Source organism: Spermophilus citellus, assembly GCF_964194105.1.
Source record: "Spermophilus citellus genome assembly, chromosome: 13".
In the NCBI taxonomy this organism is placed as follows: domain Eukaryota; kingdom Metazoa; phylum Chordata; class Mammalia; order Rodentia; family Sciuridae; genus Spermophilus; species Spermophilus citellus.
Genome location: NC_138193.1, coordinates 47,761,522 through 47,768,933, shown reverse-complemented (window position 1 = coordinate 47,768,933; position 7,412 = coordinate 47,761,522).

Genomic DNA, 7,412 nt, shown 5'->3' with positions numbered 1-7,412 from the left:
GTAAAGAATAGAAATCTTTGAGTAAGTAACCAGAGAAAAAAGTGTCAGGATATATAACAGTGGTATGAACATTTGATCTAATACTTAAACCACCCATAAAACAACTTAAATATGCATTCTTAGAAGGAAACAAAACATAGTGGTATATTTATGCAATAAAATTATATATAGTCATTGAACTTCATGAATTAGAGCTATATACAAAGATAATGGTAAAGAAATCTGACACAAAAGAATCCATACTGGGTGATTTCATTTACAAAACAAAAATTGCAAGTCAGACAAATCTATAGAATTGAAATTTTGAGCAGTGGTTTTCATTAAGGTGACTATAGTGTGGTGTGATTGAAACAGGCTGTGAATAAATCTTTGGGGTTAGATGGTACATGCCTATAATCCCAGCAGCTTAGGAGGTTGAGGCAGGAGAATCTCAAGTTCAAAGCCAGCCTCAGCAGCTTGAGGAGGCCCTAAGCAACTTGATGAGATCATGTCTCAAAAAATAAAAAATAAAAATAAAAAATGGGCTGGGGATGTGACTCAGTGTTTAACCTGTGGGTTCAATCCCTGGTTAAAAAAAAAAATCTTTGAGACTGGTACCCAGGTGTCTGTTTATTGATCTGGGTGATGTTTACAAGGCCATTGACTTCAACATAATTCACTGAATTCATTTCTGTATAAGATACTTTATGTGTAGTACACTTCAATAACAAAATGTTTTAAAACTTGGATGCAGAAATATATTGAAAAAGAAGAGTTAGAAAACTCTAGCTAGCAGAATTCAATAGTAGCCCTATTTAAACTCAGTTGTTGCTGAACACAAACATAGTGAAAAAAGAAAATAATCTTTTTCTTATGCTACATAAATATAAAATCAGAGAAGGGGAAAATCAGCTTGTGAAAACAGTCATTTTTCCAGGATAGGAAAATGGAAATTCCTCTTTTAGGCTAGATATCTCAAGGTAAAGGAAAAGTAAAAAGGAAAAAGCTGTTTCAAATGTAGAAATTGAAGCCAGCTCTGGGCATAGTGTGGTAGGAGACAGGAAGAGTGAGCTGAATTGCTCTCCCTGAATATCAGAAATGAAATTGAAATTGGGGAAATTAAAAGCTGATAGGTGGGAGAAGATAGGTTGAGAAATGCAGCCGGGGTCCTTTTCTCATCAGTAAAGTTTAATGTACATATCTCAGGCTGTGTTTCTATTTACTTTTCTATGAATCACAGAAAATGAAACAGCAGCAAGAAATATGGAGTGTCAATATTTTTTTTAAAAAACTTATAAAACAGAAATAGGAGATAATAAGACTACAAGAAGAAACTAAGAGCAACATAAGTGTTCTCACAATAACTACAACTATGCCCCGACACACTGAGACAAAAATTAGTGGCTCTTATACATGAGACAGGGTTTGAGTCATTTTCTTTACATTTTAGAAGATAGAGTGATTCTAGCCAGCTGGAAGATTTATGGACATCTTGGTTACATAAACATTCATGTCACATCTGTTAACAAAGCATTTCTCACATTTCATCCTCATGAAAACCTTTTAAAGTAGTTATGATTGATTCCTATCAACTGACCTTACACTTGAAGACCCTGAGAACTAAGGAAGCTAAAAAAGGGACCCATGTCCATGTTGTCACTCTTCAATAGAGCCAGAGATCAAAATAAATCTAAATTATTCCTACTGCCTTGCATTATTCAAAGAAGATCAATAATTTCCTAAAACTAATTCCATGTAACTACATTTAGTTGTCTTTCATTTATGAATACTTTATCCTCATGTTCTGTAAATTCTATTTTATTCTCTTTTTGGAGAATATCACAAATTTCATGTTTGTAAAATCCAGAAAATAATAAAATAGAAAATACAGAATATTTTCATTACTCTGAGATATTTTATAAATATACAGAGGAAAAGACACTATAAGTTCCAGTCTCCAAAGCACAATTCTAAGAAGGAAAAAAAAAAAAAAAAAACAAGACACTGCTGCTGGAAGGATACATTATGAGAGCATCAGTCCTCTACTTTAAACATTAAATCGTTTAAGCAGTCAACTTGCTCTGGAAATGGCAACAGATTTATCCAGCAGTCACCTTAGTAATGAGGGACACAAGCTTCATTTTAGCAGGGTTCATGCTTGGAGCCAAACAGACTTGGGTTAGGAGACTGGTCAGAAGACCAGCTCAGCTACTGCTGTGGAACATCCAGCAAGTTAATTTATTTTGGCTTCATTACTTCATTTTTCTTAACTATAAAAGGAGGATTATATTACCTTCTTAATAGGGTTCTCATAAGATTCCATAATGTCGTATAAACTTGCTGTGTAGCTCTCTATCACAATACCTGGCATATGAGAACTGCTTAATAAATAATACCAACAATGAGTAAAATCATCATGATTCTCAAGTTTCTCTAGGCAGGGAAACTACATTTGCAGGAAAAATCTGGCCAACCAACTGCTTTTACAAATAAAGGTTTATTAGAGCACAACCAAGTCCATTTTTTTCTGTATTATCTATGGGAATTTTCACATTATAACCACAGACCATATGACCATTCCTTTCACGGGTCTGAAAATAATTACTAGCTGCCTGCCTACAAACAGAAAATTTGTAGGGTACAAGCAAAGGATCTTGGTGGCTATAATATGCAAATATTAGACTTAGATATTAGAATTTTGCTCATAGAACGACCATTGCCTTATGAAGGATCAATTATTTTTTCCTAATTAAAAATATTATATTTTGAAATAATAATATTTATCTGGATTGAGCTCTTGTGAATTTTAGTCACTATCATAAGGATAGTTAATTTGAAAAATCAAGCAAAGTCATTCTACTCACTAAAATACCCAAAATACATGGAAAATAATAGCATAGGAGTTTCTTTCTTAAAAAAAAAATTTTGTAATTAGACAATGTACTAATTTCTATCAAAAGACTTATCAAGATCTTTTATTAGCAAAGTAAAAATTATTTAGCTATTAACAACAGATTTATGAAAATAAAAATTATCTTCCATCTTTAGTTGGCATTAAAAATTCAAAAACACAAAAGTTTTCAGGCCTCACCAACTTTAATATTATTACTATTTTAATATTTAATTTAATAACAAATATTTATTAAATGTTTTAAATTTGCTAATCACAATATAATACAGACATTCTCTAATTCATTAAATTATTATAGTGACAGATGGAATATTATTTAAAACTAATTTTCTGCATGTATTTTTATATTTTCTGAAATTTTCACAGTGGTGTTGTTTTATAATTAAAAATAAATGAATGTACTTTTTACAAGTGGAAAGGAGGGCATACCTGCACTCATTTAACTCATCATATCTCCTTCTGCTTTTCTCATTGAGAAATCTGAGGGAAATGCTAACAAAATCAAGTATAAAAATGAAAAAGAAAGGAAGCAAATAGTGATGTTTCCAGGAAGAAAGAGTAAGAGATAGGAGGAAAAATATCTATCTAAAGAAACAAAAAAATAATATTCTAACTAATCATCATTATCATTGTTATCATCATTATCAAGCTAAAAGACCCCATATGAGAAAAAGATCAGAAGAGCAACAACCAAGCACAAAAAGAAAGGAAATGGAAACAGAATGCACATATCTACAAGGAGTTGGAAAAGAGCCATAAAAATATAGTTGGCTCCATCAATAGGTACAGCAAGGAGCTAAATGAAAGTAAAATAAAAGATTGTCAGAAGTCATTGTAGTAAAAACATGATTGACACAACCAATCTGAAGTTGGAAAGGAAATATATTATTTTTCATGCTTGTATTCTAAAGAGAATTGCCATAGGGCTAGAAGAATGATTAGAAAATGTGTAATATACAATTGAGAATAACTCTTAGGTTCCACACATGTGAGAAAGGGATGAAAGGAAGGTACCCAAGTTCCATAAAGCATTACAAATTGTTTTACCATTCAGAGGAAACCTCATATTGGCTTCTTAGAAGTTGACATGAAAGAGAAACAGGTTTCCAGTGACCTTTAACTGGAGGGAAAAATATTAACAAGTTCACACTGATGAGCCAGAGGAAATGTAGGCAAAACCAATGTAAGGACCTGTCCCGGCTTAGGACCAAGACTGCCACAAAACCTTTCAGTCCTGGACAAATCCTTCATAGTCAAGCCCTGCTAGAGAAACTGTGAGAAGATAGCAGCTACTAATTCTCAAACTTGGAAATATTATTTAAAATATTTTCAAAGAGACCCAGTAAGCAAATCGTATGGTCTTCAGCAGGAAGCATCTACCCTACTTCTTACCTTTATGCCCACATATTTAGATTCAAAGTCTCTCTTCTGAATGTGGGAGAGCTAAAGGTCCAATAGCTCTTTTGCCCACAGTAATTTGAACAAAGAAGAAAGGGAGATAGAAAAAGAGAGCCAGTGATTAAAAAAGAAAGGGTTTTCATCAAGGGCCTTTTCAAGCATCACTGAGACAGTTTCAGCTTTGACATTCTAGTTTTGTAGAGGAAAGTGTACACTCCAGCCACACAATCTATCTTTAAAAATATATATTTAAACAAAGAAATGGTGACATGGTTGCATGGCTGGCTCTAGATCCACACACACTCAAGAAAGTTAAGTGCTTTTATATGAGAATTTTTCCCAGTCATCTCAAGTATTTTTAGAAAACGCATTAGATACTTCCTGTGATTCCCTGCGTACTTCGCTTTTAGGTCTTGTAAAATCATGAGCCAAAATGTTGTATTTTCATCTTTCTTTATTCAGGAAGCAAAGGTCAGAACTCAATCCTTTCCTGCCCGTGATTAGTCAGAGCCGTGATGATGACATGAGCTTCTATTACCTCAGCAGGGCTGCGCTGTGTGTATTGTTTTCATTATTTCACTACCAGAAACGTATACATACACAATATGTGTATTGTTATGCTTATTTGCACTTTACAGGGAACGGAATTGTGATTTAGATTAAATAACTTGACCTCTCTGTCTACAGAGTACAGAAGTCCAAACAAATTTGAATCAAGTCACTTTTTTTTTCTTGGAGGTTTTAGGTAATGAAACCAGGGTGTGGTCACATGCTAGTCAAGTGCTCTAGCACTGACACTTACCCCAGCCCTTGAGTTAAGTCTCTCCAAAAGCATGTATCTTAAATTATTCTTTTATAATATCAAAAGAAACAATAAGAAAAAGATGCTTTTGCTTCAAAAACACAAAATTTCAGATATCTGAGTTCTAAATAAACAAATAGCATTTTCTCAGAGCCTTAGGCCTCTTTATAAAGTATTAGTGTTAATGGTACTTAGTAATTTATTTTTTAAAGGCTAATAAAGTGGGGAAATTGTAATGCTTTTATTCTGTGAGAGGTAGAACTCATTACCTATCAAAGAATATGAAAATCAATTTGAACACTGTCAAGCATTCAGGAAAGTAGTGAATTCTAATTCAACAGGTTATGACAGACAATATACTAACAGAGTTCATTCTATTTCCTTCATTTAGAAATAACTGACTTCCTGATCTATGTTGTGCAAAGTTTTGTCTGTTTTAAATAAGGCACATTTGATCTATAATCTGCAGTGCTATATTTACCCAATAGGGAAATGAAAAAGAACATTTGCTTTTGCTTCTAAACAGCTCATAATCTTGTTAAAGATAGAATATACTTGAGGAAAACCTGAGAAGCAATTGTACATCAACAAATTATGCAAAATAGGACAATCAGAACACATAATATAGTCAATATATTAATTCAAAAAATTACCTTTAAAAATAATCATAGTATAATTACCATTATAATATGAAATTTTACAAATACATATTCTACTGCTCCCCACATCAATGGCCTTCCACAAATGAGTAAAACTGGGCAGTTCAGGTTTTGCTTCAAATACAAATTCTAGAACTCAACAGATACCATAAAGTAAACTAGTGTTTAAGTCCTAAAAAGAAAATGTGCTCCATTTTTGATGTTTTTAAAACATAATTGCCTACTTCTCCATGTCCCCATAAATGCACTCATCTAAAGTCCAACTCTTTAGATAATCACTCTGTGTTTCTGTACCATTTGCTTTAACATGTTTCCATAAATGGTTAAATTATTTTCACTAAAGGGCTAAACTCCCTAATGCTTATTAAGCTCATTCTAACTTTCCCATTACTAGAACTTTGAGAGGTATAATGAGGATTCTGAGAAAAATCAATTGTGTGCTGGATGTGCAATTATTGAGATCTTTAGCATATATGCAATAAGTAAATAAGCATGGAAGACTCTCACTGTGAAGGGATTCAAAGTAAAATAAATGATGGAACCACAATTGAGGAAGCAGATTATTTCCCACTAGGTGTTTTGGGAATATAGAAGCACACTGTAATTTTTTTTCTTTACTGCTTATTCTCCAAAACAATTGGAAAATTCCCCAGGAATGACATTAAGACAAATAATTTATGCCATACAAATCATTAAACCATAAGCAACTTCATTAAGTAGCTTCCCATTGGTAGACCGAACTAAAACAGCTGGTTTGACTGTTGGATATTAACAAAATAAATAAATAAAATTCCTTTTGCAATCAAAACCCTTTCTTTCAGATTTATAATGAGTTTCTTTATTTAAAGTGACCTGAGGAAAACAAACCAGCCTAATTAATACTGACAATTGAGTTCTGAAAAAAATCCAATCAGATGTTTGCTTTAAAAAGGCCCTGGATGTTTTATGGTGATAATATTAATTATAGCTAGCATTTACTGAGTGCTTACTATGGGCCAAACACTATAATCAATGCTTTATTTCTGTTAACTCATTCAATCTTCACAACAACCCTGTAAGTATTATTAGGACTAGCTTTGTGATTTTGGGAGATCAGCACAAAATGGAAATGCAAAGCCCTTTATTCTAAAAGGGTATAAGAATGTCTGTGTGTGTGTTTGTTTCCCTTTTGATAGTCTCTCTCTCTCTCTCTCTCTCTCTCTCTCTCTCTCTCTCTCTCTCTCTCTCTCTCTCTCTCCTCTCTCTCTCTCTTAAACAATCATGGCATTTTAAATTTAGCTGTTTGATATTTTGTTCCCTTGTACATGAAGAGCCTCATTTTATAGATGAAGCAAATAAGGATAAAGAATTAATTATTTATCTGGACATTACAGCTGGCTCAGGGAGATGGCATGACCCACTCAATCAAAGAAACACCTTGAGATGTCACTGGGAACACTGGGAAGAAGATTCAGTTTTCTCATTGGACTTGAACATGGGGATCTCTGAGGCCTGGAGCTCCTATAGTTATTCTTCAAAATGAGATTATGTCTAAAGGCAGGAAAGTAGGAGACAGAACCAAACTGGATCTGTGATATATTTTAAATTTTCAGACAAGATTCACTTCTTTTGGGTTTCTCCATTACATTAGCCAATAAATTCCACCTGCAGTTGATTCCAGCTT